This window comes from Panicum virgatum, chromosome 7K (genome assembly GCF_016808335.1).
Source record: "Panicum virgatum strain AP13 chromosome 7K, P.virgatum_v5, whole genome shotgun sequence".
NCBI lineage: Eukaryota > Viridiplantae > Streptophyta > Magnoliopsida > Poales > Poaceae > Panicum > Panicum virgatum.
The window spans coordinates 39,947,805-39,963,118 of NC_053142.1; the positions used below are offsets into that span (position 1 = coordinate 39,947,805).

The 15,314-nt window shown below is 54.1% G+C and overlaps 1 pseudogene; it reads left to right on the top strand.

Annotated features, from left to right (window-relative positions):
• Window positions 1-998: 998 nt before the first annotated feature.
• LOC120642461 lies at window positions 999-14,125 on the top strand (annotated as a pseudogene).
• Window positions 14,126-15,314: the final 1,189 nt, after the last annotated feature.

Sequence of the window (15,314 nt, forward strand, 5' to 3'; positions counted from 1 at the left end):
TGCCTCTTTTCTTGTTTGTCCGATCCGTCCGTCTTCTTCTGCAGTGTGATTGTGTGAGACGTCAAATATGTTCCATTTTTTTTTGTTGAGACCAAATGAGTTTCAAGTTGATGTTCTTGCTAGAAGCTGTTTGATAAAGGTTTAGGCCACCATGTGTGGTTCATTAGTCCGCCAATGGATGTTTGTAACTCATAATACTCTGCCCTTAATAAAGTCTAGTGGGTTTTGCTAAAAAAATAGTTTCAAGTTTGAACCTTCAACATTCAAACTACTCCACAGTTAGACTTGTACCCGACAACACGTCGACCAGCCCCTGCCTGAATTAACATTGGCAAACTCATTACTCATCCTCCTTCGAGAAGGTTTGTATTCGCTGGAAGCCCAGGAGGCCAGGACAGAAACAGAAAGCAGCATGGCTAGGGAAATGTTCCTTTCTGTACAGGAGAGGAAAGGTGTATTAAAGACACTAACCGGAAGCTGTTTCCCAACAACAAAATGTTTGATGCACACACCATCTCTACCACACGTGTGACGTGATATAGGGGCGAAAGCTAGAAATTACGGCCACTGGAGTCATTGGCGTATTAGAATGGAGTTAGTAACACTAAAAACAGTACTACCACCATTCTAAAATACTTTTAGATTTGATCAAAGTCAAATATTTTCATCGTTGACCAAAAATATCTCTGAAAATAATAGCTTTTAAATAGAAAAAAGTTACATGTTATAATAGTTGGTTTCTTTATGAATAAACTAATATCATTTTTATATTATCTATCTTTATAGTGTTTTTACCATCTACGGCCAAAGTTTAGAAGGTATGCCAAAAAACAAGCTGTACAAAGAAAGGAAAATGCATTGACGGGGTAACTGGAGCTGGAGGTGTTCTCTTGATGCAAACTCGAGGTGAAATGGCCTTACCAACATCCTAGCGCGGGAATGGCTTCAGCGGTTCAGCCTACGAGTTTCGAAACGAGATCACATGTTCCAATCTAACCCTCCACTACTCGTACACGTGTTTTCTTAAAAAAAAAAGCCAGAACACGTGTCCTGTTGTTCTGTCCATTTCGTCCAGATAAACTGTCTCGATTTCGAAAGGCAAACCCCTGCTCGACAGCGCGCGCCGCTGAAGCCAAATTCCTCCTTGCCCCTCGTCGGATCCGGCAACGATCAGCAGATCGAACCCGCGCAATGGTTTCTCCGGGAGAGGCAGCGGAGATGGTGTCATCCGCGGCGGCGGCGGCCGCGTCGGAGGCGAAGGGGAAGGAGGAGAAGGAGAGGAGGGAGGGGCCCGGGGTATTGGGGAGGATCTGGCGGGCGCTGTTCGGCGGGCGGGGCGAGGACTACGAGAAGCGGCTGCGGAACCTGTCCAAGGAGGAGGCCGCCGTGCTCGCCCGCATGGGCCGCCGGGCGCACTTCTCCCGCCGCGGCGTCCGGAACCTCATCGCCCTCTCCGTCCTCGGCGAGGTCTCGCCGCGGTTTGCTTCTCTTCGCGTTACTTCTGTAAAATCTGATGCTCGGATGCGTCTGCCTGGGATACGTTGCTTCGGCTTGCTTACTGGTGCCGCGCGTTTGTGGCCTATGTTTCGATTTGCATGCGCCTTGGGTTATGTTTCCTTTTGTGGGTGCTCAATTTTGGTCTATCTGTATTCGGTAGTAACGAATCTAAGGATCAGACTGAGATCATGACCTGAAGATTGTTTATGATGTCTGAACTTATACCTGGTCGAATAGTAAATACCATGGTAGCATTTTGGGGATTAAATTATCAACACAGGTGCTGCTACTGGGGAAAACATAGCTAGATTCATTTCTAGACTGATCGAGAAGTTTGGTTGGAGCCAATGCCCATGCATCTTGGTTAAATCATATTACTGGTATGATGAACTGAATATTGTTCATTTTGAAATTTGAATTTGTTTTGTCGTTTACTAGTTGCTGGATCCATGTAAAGTAAAAATTGTAGGATTGTGACAAATAATAACGGGATATAATCACATTATAGAGTCCTCAACTCAGCATTGATGGTGGTGGTGGACTGGTGGCTCTATAGAGTCCTCAACTCAATAATCGGTGCCAGTTTGTTCATCAAATAGCAGTTCATGTTCAAAATACGGTGGCCTGTAGCTCTTGACTTTTTGGCATGCTTAAAATCAGTTTTAAGTTAGGATCAGCTGCTTGGGGTATTCTGTTCTCCTCAGTTGGGTGACAAAGTGTATGTAGTTTTGTTGTGGTTTTTTTTGGTATTGCAGGATATTGTATCCCAAGGCTTTTAAATTGATAATGTTTCGGAAGCTCAAAACCAATGAAATGGGGCAACATCTTTGTTCTCTGTTCTTTAATTTCAACTTATAAGGTAGTTTGATTGAGAATAAGGGCATGGTGTTCTTCCTGAGGAACGAGAGTACTCTATCCTGCTTGTGATGAGTGAATTGTCAACCGTGCGGTGTGATCGTGTGCTTGGTCTTTGGATTGCAGGTACACGGGCGTCGAGTGTCGACGGGGAGCTGCCGTGGAGGTGCTGTGGCCGATGGACCGTGCGGTGGACGGCGGTGAAGGGCAGCCGGGACCGGAGCTCGGACCGGGTGACAGCTGCGGCGTCCACTCCTGGATCGAGGGCGCAAGTGGCGACGGAAGGCGGGTTTCTTGGTTTGCGCCACAAAACCAAGGAGGCGGACGGCGGTTGAAGACGCCAAGTCGTGGAGGTGACGGGCGTCGACGGCGTCTAGGGCCTCGCTGCGGGCGAGGAGGTGACGGGCGTCGGGTGGCGTCTAGGACCGTCAGAAGGCCGAGGCGGGAACGGCGTCTAGGGCCACGGCGTGCAGGTGGGAATCTTCCCGCGCGTGAGGTTTTGGCGGTTTTCTCAAAACCGGCCACCTACCCGGGTTTCACGGACCCTCCAAAACCGCAGAAAGACTTCGTCGACGTGGCGGCATCGCAGCAAAGACTTCGAGTCGAAGAAAGAAGCTCCGCCGTCGATCGAAGCTGTACAGCAGGGTGCTGCTGACCCGACCGGTCTGACCGGTCCCCTGGATCGGTCTGGCCGCAGCAACCGGATATAAATACCCCCACCAGCCCGTGGCTGTGAGTCTCTTGAGTCTTTTGTTTTCTCTGGGTTTTTCCTTCTCCCAGCCTCTGCTCTAGGTTAGGGCCAAGGACTCCAACGCAAAGAGAGTTTAGATTATAGCTATTCTCTTCAATCTAGTGGGTGGATGACGGGTGGATGGCTCTAGCCTTTATATAGGTGAATTCCTCTGAAATTAATGGATGAAATTTGTTTGAGATTCACTTGTGTGTGCTGAGCATCTCGTCCTCCCCTTCTCTCTTGCGTTTTGGGTTTAATTCTCCTCTTTTGGTGTGTTTCTTGTTTGGAGGAGACCAACCCTTGAATTCGTGGTTTGATGGACTCTTTGTGACGATTCTAATCCTTCTAGCCGAGTGCTAAACCTACTAGAATCGAGAGTTCTCACGAATTGGAGATTTTGTGTTCTTGAGAAAACCCCAATTCTCTTTGATCTTTCCTCGATTTCTCTCGATCCGTGAATCTTTTGGAAAAGATCTTTTGGGAATATGTTCATGGGGTAGATGCGAAGCTTTCCACCAAGTTTCGTTGGATTTGGACTTCGTTTGCTCGAGATTTGACATTTGGAGCTTTGTTGGCGGGCTGTTTGGGAGCGACCGGTCTGACCGGTCTGTGCAACCGGTCTGGGTGGTCTGCAGTTTGAATTTCCCAGCCCGACCGGTCTGACCGGTCTGTGCAACCGGTCTGACCGGTCTCTGCAGTTCAGTTCTGCGATTTGCATCGTGTTGGCTCTTTTGCTTCCGCGCTGCGACCTGGGTCTTCTGCTTCGAGATAGCTTGTCCATAGCTATTCTCGCTGACCTAGGTCCGAGGGCGTGCGGTGATTTTGGGACATAGGCCGACGTTTCAGATTTCGGAAGAAATTTTGATCGGCTCCCATTCACCCCCCCTCTGGTCGCCAGTTTCGGTCCCTCACTTCCTTTGTATTTTATACGATGTTCGTGACTTGCTACTAATTATGGAGAACAGAAAGCATTTCAATGGATTATTTATTGCATCAGAACTCAGAAGCATGAACATCTATAAACAGGAGTTTCAGCTAAAATATGTCATTGCCTGTGATCACATTTGCATTTGATGGATTACTTAGTTTAAGTATGGAGCATTTGGCCATTGTCATGAAACAGGCTACCCAATCTGTGTCCTGTCAATGGTTTTAGCTATCTCTTACTGGCTGCTCATGCCTATCTGTGTCCAGTCTTGATACACTAACTACTCATGTCTTTCTATGGGTTTGTCTGTCTTGGTTCATTTCATTCCATTGTAATAGACTGACTCTGTTGTGATATTTTCTTAAACAGAGACAGTTTCTTTGTTTGTTTTAAGCATCGCAGCAACATCTTCTGATTGTTCCGTAATTGATGGTTTCTCAGGTTGGAGCTGTAGTTTACGCAATCATCATGACGAAATCAGAGGATCTAGATTGGCAGATGAGGGCTATTCGAGTGCTGCCTATGTTTCTTTTGCCAGCTCTATCCTCAATGATGTATTCAATACTCGTAAACTTCACAAGCATGTGTAAATATCTCAGAACTCTTGTCAGAACTTTTCATATTTATCAAGTACATGCTATTTTGATTACCAATTGTTTTTTTTTCAGATTTGCTATCCTCAGTCTTTGAGCTTTAATGCATTTGATGACTTCCATTTATATAAAGTTATAGGAATAGAGAAGAGAACACCAAGGCCTTTTCAGTTACTGTCTTTAATAATTAGTCCTGTTGGTGTATATGTGAGCCAATGTATAGAGGCTCATATAGAGACCCATGTATATGATCTATATATCCCACCATTCTAGAGTTTGGAGTAATACATCCATTATTTTCCGTCCTACATGATATCATTAACCTATGGTTAGCCTCTCTCTCTCCTCTCTCCCAGCCGCCGCCTCCGCCGGCAGCCATGGCGGCGCCGGCGCCCCCTCCTCTCTCCTCCTTCTCTCCCCTTCCCTCTTCCTCCCCTTCCTCTGCTGCTTCCTCTGCTGGCGCCGCCGCCTGGCGCCCAGCTGCCGCCGCCCTGGTCGTGCAGGCCGCCGCCGCCGATTCAGCCGTGCCCGCCGCCCTGCAGCAGGCCGCCGCCGTGGATCCGGCCGCAGCTGCTGCCCTGCAGTAGGCCGCCGCCGCGGATCCGGCCGCTGTTGCCGCCATGCAGTGCGCCGACGCCGCCGTCGCAGCCCACCAGGGCCCCCTGCTGCCCGCCGCCGCCGTCGACCCGGCCGCCCTGCGGGCCGTGGCACAGCTGCTGCAGGCCGCGGGCATCGATCCGGCAGTCCTGCAGGCCGTGGCGCAGCTGCTGCAGGATCCCGCCGCCGCCGCTGCGGCCCACCGCGCCGCTGTCGCTGCGGGCAAGCGGCCCGCCGCCGACGCCGCGCCTGATGCCGCGTGGACCAGGCTCTGAATGTCGCCCGCGGATGCGCCGCTCTCCGCTGCCGCCCTCCGCGGGCAGCAGGCCGACGCCGCTCTCGCCGCGGCCCTCTTCGCCGCCAAGTCGGAGGCTTCGGCGGCCCAGGAGCGGGTCCGCATGGCTGCCCTCGCCTTGGAGCGCGAGCAAGCCGCGGCCGACGCCTCCGCTCTCCGGGTCGCCGAGGCGGGGCACTTCCTCCGCGTCTCCTTCTGCCAGCTGCCCGTCGACCCCGAGCCCGGCGCCCCTTCCTCCCACCAGGCCCCGCCCGCTGGATCTGGAGCCCGGCTCGACCCGACCGACCCCATGGTCGCCCAGCTCCACCTCCAGGCTGCCAGCGTCCAGAACATCAGTGCCCTAGTCACCGTCCTCCTCGACCCGACGTCCTCCTCCTACGGACGCTGGCGGGACTAGGTTCTGCTCGCCCTCTGCTGCTACGCCCTCGACGACCACGTCCTCCTCGACACGCCGATCGCGGCGTGGGACGCGGTGTGGCTGTGCCTCGACAGCGTCGCCATGTCCTGGATCTTCGGGACCAACTCTCTGGATCTTCAGAACCTCGTCAGGACCCACGGTGGCACTGCTCGACAGGCCTGGGTGGCGCTCGAGGGGCAGTTCCTCGGCAACACCGAGTACCGTGCCCTCCAGCTCGACGCCACATTCCGCACCTTCAAGCAGGGGGACCTCTCCGTTGGTGAGTTTTGCCGGAGGATGAAGGGCATGGCCGATGCTCTTCACAACCTCGGGTGTCCCGTCTCCGATCGGGTCGTGGTGCTCAATGTCCTGCGGGGCCTGAGCAGCACCTACGACCACCTGAAGAGCTGGATCGCCCGCCAGAGGCCCTTCCCCTCCTTCCTGCAGGTCCGGGATGACCTCGCCCTCGAGGAGATCACCAGGGGTCTCGCGCCCGGATCGTCCTTGCCCACCCCCGCCACGCTCGTTGCTGCTCCACCGGCCTCCTCCGCCGCTCCGGCTCCTGCCACCCCCCTCCTTGGTGCTGCTCTCGCCGGGCAGACCGGAGGTGGGAGGGGGAGGGCGTGGACATCGCCAGCGGGGGGGGGGGGGGGGCGGGGTATGGGGTGGTGGTGGCACTGGTGGCCCTGCTTCTGGGGGTACCGGTACCGGTGGGGGCCGTTGGGGCGCGCCGCCTCCGACTCCGGCTCCCGCTCCTGCCCCTGCCCCTGTAGGTATGCCCTGGCCATCCTTCAGCAACCCATGGTCAGGGCGCCTCTCGATGTGGCCGTTCCTAGGGCTGGGCGTCCGGTTCTAACCGAACCGATCGGTTCGGTTCCTCGGTTTTTTGTAAAATTCGGTTCCAAGAAAATAGGAACCAATCCGTTCTTTTCAGATATAGGAACCGACAAATTTCAGTTTCGGTTCCTTCGGTTCGGTTCCGGTTCTAACCGAAAGAACCGAATGTTCATGAAATAAAAAAAATTGGATGGAGCCGCCGGCCGCCGCGGACTCGCGGCGCTGGCGAGCCCGTGCACGCGCTGGCCGCGCGCCTGCTAGGGCCTGGGGTGGCCGCCGCAGCCACGCATAAGCGGATCCGCGCGCTCCGAGAAGAGGAGGTCGACAGAGGACGGGAGGAGGTGCGCCGTCCTCTGCCTCGTCCACCGCGAGCACTGCTGCCGTGAGCTGCTCCGGGGGCGGCGTGCCGGCGTCGGCAGCGGCCGGCGGGTTGGATGGAGCGGGAGCGAAGCGGCGGCGGCTGGCGCTGGCCGGGGCGTGCGCGCCCACGGCCGCACGCTGTGCCGGGACTCCGAGAGGGAGGGAGACGGCCAGACGGCGGGGCAGGGCGCCGCTGCGCCGGGACTCCGAGAGGGAGGGAGGGAGACGGCTAGACTGGGGCGGGGCGGGGCGCTGCCGGCTGCCGCGCCGGGAGGGAGATGGGGCGGGGGCGGGGGCGGCGCCGCGCCGAGAGGGGGGAGGTAGGGAGACGGGGGCGGGGACGGGGCGCCGGGGCGGGTAGTGGCAGGCGGCGGGCAGCTGCGGCCGCGGAGCCGGCGGGGACGGGGCCGGCGGGGGCCAGCGACGGGCGGCCGAGGAGGGCGCCGGGTGGCGGCTGCGGGGCGGGCGGAGGGGCGGAGGGTGGACGGGGCGTGGCCGCGTGGGTCGGGAGGCAGGAGGAGGGGTGCGGGACTGGGCTGGGGTTGGGGATTAGGGTTTTGTTTGCTTGTTGGGCCTTGGGCCAGATATAGTTGATGGGCTCAATGTGGATGAGGCCGGTTCTTCGGTTAACCGAGCCCAGGAACCGAACCGAGCCGAGTATTTCGGTTCCTGAATCAGGAACCGAAGAAGAACCGAAATTCTCGGTTTCGGTTCGGTTTCGGCTCCGGTTCTCGGTTTTTTCGGTTCGGTCCTCGGTTCTCGATTTTTTGTGCCCAGGGCGAGCCGTTCCAGGGTCCGGGAGGGGGGCCTCATCCTCAGCTCCAGTCGGCGGCCATGTTCACCGGCGCTGCTCCACTCTTCGCGCCGTCCTGGACCCCGCCCGCTCAGCCCAGCCAGCAGCCGACCTGGCCTGGGGGGTGGGACCAGGCCGCTCTGGCGCAGTCCTTCAGCACCATAGGACTGACGCCGCCGGTCAGCACCGAGTGGATCGCCGACTCGGGTGTATCGTTCCACACTACTCCTGATGCCGGTATCCTCTCTTCCGTCCGACCCCCACACCCCTCTTGTCCTTCTTCCATCATGGTTGGTGATGTGTCTTGTCTTCCTGTCACCGTCGTGGGTTCTGCTCCTCGTCTTCCTAATGTTCTTGTTGCTCCTCAGATGGTTCACAACCTTCTTTTCATTCGCCAGTTTACTGTTGACAACTCCTATTCTATCGAATTTGACTCTTCTGGTCTTACTGTGAAGGATTCGGCTTCCCGGCGTCCGCTCCTCTGATGTGACAGTCTGGGGCCCCTTTACACTCTTCGGCTTTCTGCTTCCGCTGCTACGCCTTCGGCTTCTTCTTCTTCGTCTGTTGCTTTTGTCGTGACGCCTTCTTCTACCACCTGGCACCGCCGGCTTGGACAGCCCGGCCGCGACGTTTTGGCTCAGCTCAGTCGTAGTACCAATGTTCCAAGTACTAGGGCTCCTGCTGAGCACCTCTGTCATGCGTGCCAGTTAGGTCGTCATGTTCGACTTCCTTTTTCTTCTTCTTCTTCGCATGCTGCGCATGCTTTTGATCTTATTCGCTCTGACCTGTGAACATCTCTTGTACTCAGTATGTCTGGCTATAAATATTATCTGGTCGTGGTGGATGATTTCTCTCATTACTCTTGGACTTTCCCTTTGCGCGCCAAGTCTGAGACTTTTCCCACCCTCCTCCATTTTTTTTGTCTGTGTGTCCACTCAGTTCTGCTTCACCGTTAAGGCCGTCCAATGCGACAACAGGCGTGAGTTTGATAACTCCACCTCCCGTTCCTTCTTCCTCTCTCGGGGTGTTCGGCTGCGTATGTCTTGTCCGTATACCTCTCCTCAGAACGGCAAGACTGAGCGGATGATTTGCACAACAAACGATGTCGTCCGCACCCTTCTGATCCAGGCCTCTCTGCCCCAGTGCTTCTGAGCTGAGAGCCTCCACACCGCCACCTACTTGCTTAACCGTCTTCCGTCTTCTGCTTCTCCTGCTCACACTCCACACCACGCTCTTTTCGGTACCCCTCCTCGCTACGACCACCTTCGGGTCTTCGGGTGTGCGTGTTACCCTAACACCTCCGCCACCGCTTCTCACAAGCTGGCGCCCCGCTTGACTCATTGTGTGTTTCTTGGGTACTTCCCTGACCACAAGGGGTACCGATGCTTTGACCTCACCTCTCGTCGCGTTCTGATCTCCCGACACGTCGTCTTTGACGAGTCGGATTTCCCCTACTCCACCTCCTTCACACCTTCTTCTGACCCCGAGCTGGAGTCTCTATTTCCGATTGACCCGGTGGTTCAGCCATCGTTACCTGTTTGTCCTTTCCCTGCAGGTTTTCTCGGCGCATCAGCACCGCTTCCGGTGATCCCTACTGCGCCGCGCGCGGCCCCGGTGCCCGCGGTCGCGCTACGCGCGGCCCCCGGACCTCCGGTCATGCCGCGAGCGGACCCGGTGTCTTCTGCTGTGCCACGCGCGGCCCCGGTGCTTTTCCCTGCACCTGCGTGGTACGCTGAGCCGGTGCAAGTGTACCGGCGTCGTTCGGCACCAACAACGGCGCCGCCGCCTGCTCCGAAGGCTCCTGCGGCGCCTACACCAGAGCCGTTGCCGCCGCCGCCGCCGCTGACTCGCTCTCGAGCCGAGCCGGCGGTGTACCACACGCCAGTCATCCATCGGGATCCTCGGCATATTCTTCCCATGGTGACTCGGCGGATGGCGTCTCAGGCCGCGACTCTCTCCGCCACCGATGGAAGAGGTGTACGCGGCTCTTCTTGCCAATCAAACGTGGGACCTCATGCCGCGTCTGTCTGGTTGCAATGTGGTGACTAGCAAGTGGATCTGGACGCATAAGCGTCGGGCTGATGGCACACCGGAGCGCTACAAGGCTCGCTGGGTTCTCCGGGGGTTCACTCAGCGGCCTGTTGTGGACTATGATGAGGCCTTCAGCCCGGTGGTGAAGCCTGCGCTCTCGCTTGCGCTCTCGTGCTCTTGGTCTGTGCACCAGCTGGACGTGAATAATATATTTCTTCACGACACTATCAGAGACTGTCTATTGCTCTCAGCCAGCGGGATTTGTGGACTCGAGTCGTCCGGATATGGTCTGCTGGCTCCACAAGTCTCTCTATGGTCTGAAGCAGGCTCATCGGGCTTGGTACTCTCGGTTCGCCACGTTCTTGCTGACATTGGGGTTCACCGAGGCCAAGTCTGGCATGTCTCTCTTCATCTGCCGCCGTGGGGATGAGACTGCATATCTGCTGCTCTATGTCGATGACATTGTGCTCACAACCTCCAGTCAACAGTTGCTTCAGAGTGTCATCTCCTCTTTGCAGCAGGAGTTTGTTATGAAGGATCTGGGTCAGCTCCACCACTTCTTGGGCATCACTGTTGAGCCTCGCCCGTCTGGTCTTCTCCTTCACCAGCGGCAGTACGCACTTGATATTTTGGAGCGGGCTGGGATGACTGATTGCAAGCCCTGCTCTACTCCTGTCGACACTCAGGTGAAGCTGCCTGCTGATCTGGGTGATCCGGTGGCTGATCCAACTGCCTACCGGAGTCTGGCCGGCGCTTTGCAGTACCTCACCTTCACCAGGACGGACCTCACCTACGTTGTTCAGCAGGTCTGTCTCCATATGCATGATCCCCGGGAGTCACACCTTGCTGCGCTGAAGCGTCTCCTCCGCTACGTCCGTGGCACTGTGGACCTCGGCCTGGTGCTTCACCGCCCGTCCTCTGCTGAGCTGGTGGTCTGCACCGACGCTGTCTGGGCTGGCTTCCTGGACAGTCGTCGCTCCACTTCCGGCTACGCCGTCTTCCTGGGCGGCAACCTGGTCTCCTGGTCGTCCAAGCGGCAGCCGGTTGTCTCCCGCTCCAGTGCTGAGGCGGAGTAACGTGCTGTCGCTAACGGCGTGGCGGAGGCGTCCTGGCTCCGACAGCTCTTGGTGGAGCTCCACAGCCCGCTCGCCAAGAGTACGCTCGTCTACTGCGACAACGTCAGCGTCGTGTATCTCTCCACCAACCCCGTCCAGCATCAGCGGACGAAGCAAGTGGAGATCGACCTACACTTCGTGCGCGACAGAGTCTCCATCGGCGATGTTCGGGTACTCCATGTCCCGACTACCTCCCAGTTTGCTGACATCTCAGAAACACGGATACGGCAGGGAGGGTGCGTATCCCGTGTCGGATACGTATCCGACACGGATACGCCTGGGATATGGCCGGGATACGTATCCACGGCGTGTCCGCGTATCCCTGCAACAGTGACGCTGGAAACTCACGAACGGATACGTATCCAACGGCGACGAGCAGGCCGCGCACGCCGTTCGGTCCGCTCGCGCTGATCCGCTCGCCCACGGCCGCGTGTTGCTCCGCTCCTCCCATGGCCGCGTGCCACCCGTGCCGCTCCTCCCGCCTCCGCCGCTCCGCCCGCGCCGCTCCGCCCGCGGCCGTCCGCGCCGAGCGGAGAGGAGGAGGGTAGGCAGCGGGGGAGGGGGAGCCCGCAAGCCCCCATTGTCGCCTTGCACCCTCCGCGCATGGAGAGGGAGCTCCGCCTCTGCTTCGTGCCTCCCCGTCATGTCTCTTGCGCAGACTCGAAATCTAGATCGAGAGAGGAGAGGAAATGAGAAAGAGAAGGTGATAGAGGCTGTGTTTACTTCCGCGAAAAATTCCCAAAAATTTTCACTGACGCACATCACATCGAATTTTACGATACATGCATGAAGTATTAAATGTAGTTAAAAATATAACTAATTGCACAGTTTGGTTGTAAATGACGAGATGAATCTTTTGAGACTAATTACTCCATGGTTGGACAATAGTTGCCAAATAAAATCGAAATGTGCTACAACAACTTTTTCGCAAAGTATTCGCGAACTAAACACACCCAAAATGGTGGAAGAAAAATGAACAGAGGGAGGAGATGACTGCTGCGGAGGCGATAAGGTTGGTAGGACCCACCATGTGCTGGGTCTGGGAACACGGAGAGACTTTGACCGGTAGGATAAAAATCAGCATTGGGTCTTTAGATGGGCTAGTTGGCCGCTAACGCTAGGATAGTAGGTAATTTACTGCTTTTACAAATTTAATATGTGCCATTATTTATTTATTTAAAAAATAGTAAAACATATCCACGTATCGGGTTTTTTAGAAAATTGCCGTATCCGCGTATCTGTATCTTTCCGATACCGATACGCGTATCCGTATTCGCGCTGCATAGGTTGACATCTTCACCAAGGGACTGCCCTCCTCGACTTTCTCGGAGTTTCGCTCCAGCCTCAACGTAGCCGTTGGCTAGTTGTGGCTGCTGGGGGGTATTTGCCCTTTGTACTCTCTTTGTACTCTCTTCTTGTCCAGTCTTGAACACCGCTGCGCCGATAGTTCAAACTACGGGGGGTGTTGGTGTATATGTGAGGCCCATCTAAAGGCCCATGTATAGGATCTATATATCCTACCCTTATAGGGTTTGGAGAAATATATCCATTATTTTCCCTCCTACAAGTCCTATTTGTTTTTTTAAATATTTTGTGGCGTTTGATGTCCTTGTATTAGCTGCAGCTGAAACTCATGAACTGTTCTGAATGTTGGTCTCTACCACCAAAAGGACCTTTAGCTATGCTCCATTTATAATCTTATTATATGTCTGGATAATCAAATTTCCTAATGATTGATTAACGTGAACATGTATTATTTTCTGGAGCATGGACTAACAAAAGACTTGCCTGCCAGTAGCAGTTCTGTTTTATTGTTATAGGATGATAGAAAAAAAATCTATTTGAAATGATGCCAGACTAATGCCCTAAAACACCACCACATAGATTTTAGATTCATAGTTAAAATTATAAACTAAAACTTAGTTTTGATCCTATCAAATAATACAATTATAATGATACCCTTTTTATTTCCCGATGCACAGTGGAGTGGAAGGATAAGCAAACACTTGAAAGATTGAGAGCTGAGAGGAAAGCAAAGATTGATGAGCTAAAGGATAGAACAAACTATTACCTGACCCAGGAGCTTATTCAGGTAAGCAGCAGTCAATACCTATGTACACGAACTCTGATGTGCATGTACGTGACATTTCATTTTTCGTTGTGTTCCCACGAACTCTAATGTGGATGTAATTGACATTTCATTTTTGTTGTGTTCCTTGTCGACTGTGACAACTGAAAACAAATTTACAGTGTTGAAGTATCTACTAACTTGAACATTTGCAGAAATATGACCTTGATCCTGCAGCAAAGGCAGCCGCAGCTTCAGTTCTTGCCTCTAAAATGGGTGCAGAAACCGGCCTTAAGGTACATATGGGAGATGAAGCGAAGTCTGATTCAGCACAGGCTAGAAGCAGCGAGGTTGAGGTAATTCCCCCCAATGGTCTGCGCAATAGGAAGGAAACAAAGGCAAAAGGCAGCAGCTATAGCAGCACCATAGCTGCTCATACACAAACAGGACACATCAAATGAAGTTGGGGGTGGTGGCATGGAATCTATGCGGCCATCTAAAGTCGTGGAGCATTATCAAGGCTCAGGAACGAGTGATGGTAGCTGGATTGCAAAGATTGCTGCTTTGCTTGTTGGGGGAGGACCCATCGCAGTCGTACGCACTGATATGTGGCAGCTGTCATGCATAATGGTATGTTTATCACCAAATGTCCTCCTGGAAACCAAAAATGCTCTTTCATTTTTCTCTCACATGTTGCAGCTACAGAATTGGATACATTGCATGATACGTGAACTTGCAGGATTGGCAAGGAAAGAAGATTTTCCTCATGTAACCTACTACTACCCACACTGCCACGCACTCAACATGTCCAGTCAGTCCATAGGTCACAGCTCAGACTCGGGTCAGTTGAGCCCAGTTGCTCCTGCTGATGAGGTTTCCACTACACATCCTATCACGGAGACTGAACTGAGGAGCACGATTGAAGTGCAAGAGCTATCGGAGGCGGCAAATGCGTGGAAGCAAGTGGAGCCGGCAAACTGAGGCTGATCGCTCACGAGCGTACGTCGTTCTTTACAATTACACCTGAGGAAGGGGGTGTTCGGCTGATCTGAAAGCCGGCTGATTTAATAGTATTCTGTGAGAGAAAACAAGCCGAATCAAGCCGAGACAAGACAAGCGAACGGGGCCGAAGTATGATCGTTTCCTGCTGTACAAACTGGTCGATACAACTGCATGCGTGAAGTAAAAAAATACATGTTTTAGGCGTGTGTATATCCTGCACGGACGCACCTACTTGTTCATAGGGCTGTGGTGTAGCGCCCCTGCGAAACTGCAAATATTTTCGTTTGAGCATGTACTGGTCGTATTTTTATGGCGTTGCACTGTGGCTGACTGGCTAGTGTACAGTGTGCAGTATAGAGAAATTTCTGCTGCGGTTTCGGATGCATGGGACCGCAAGATGGAAGGTCGTACAGAATGGTCTGGCGGCCATCGGAAACGTTGATGGCACTGTGCAGGTATTTGGTGCAGCATTCTGTGTATATGGAGTACTCTGCATTGTAGAGACCTCGCCCGTTTTTTTTTCGCTCGAATGGCCTGCGCTCGGCGGCTGAAGACCATGGCCATCGCCAGCATCAGGTAGATGATGTACTTGGTTGGCGCGTCGAGTAATTACCAGGTAGATGGTGCCTGCGAGTAGCGCGTCGATCGTCAGGTCGTCCACCATCATTGCTTTGCTAGTCAAGAAGGGAACATGCTGAGTTGCGGATCGACGGTGTGGTGGAGCTGGTGGCTGACGGTGAACACTTCACTCCTGTGGCAGGTTGGCAGCAGCAAATGCAGCCTGACGGAGAACCGGAGAGGACGAGTTTGCTGTGTCCATGCCCCAGGGAGATCGTCTCTGGCCTTCTGCTTATCCAAAGAGCGAGACAGGTCGCCGTCAACGTCATCTTGGGTGCAGCCAATACGTCCGGGCACATCGTGGCCATGTGAACTAGTCGCCAGATGTCAGCAGTGTATCCGGAGCCAGCAACCCAGCGCTATCTTTAGTTCTGGGAGTACACTCTACGGCCAGTAGATGCGTCTACCACCTCGTTTCTAAAAAGTAAAAAATGAGTACAATTTTTTTCTACCCTTCCACTTGCTCGTAAGATTGCTTTTTTTAAAGAAAAAAGTACGTTTTGCCTCTCTGAACCTATCGCCAAGTTAGAATAACCCTCCTCTGAACTCAAAAGACATGCAACTACACCCTCTAATTTTAACAAACCGGATAAAT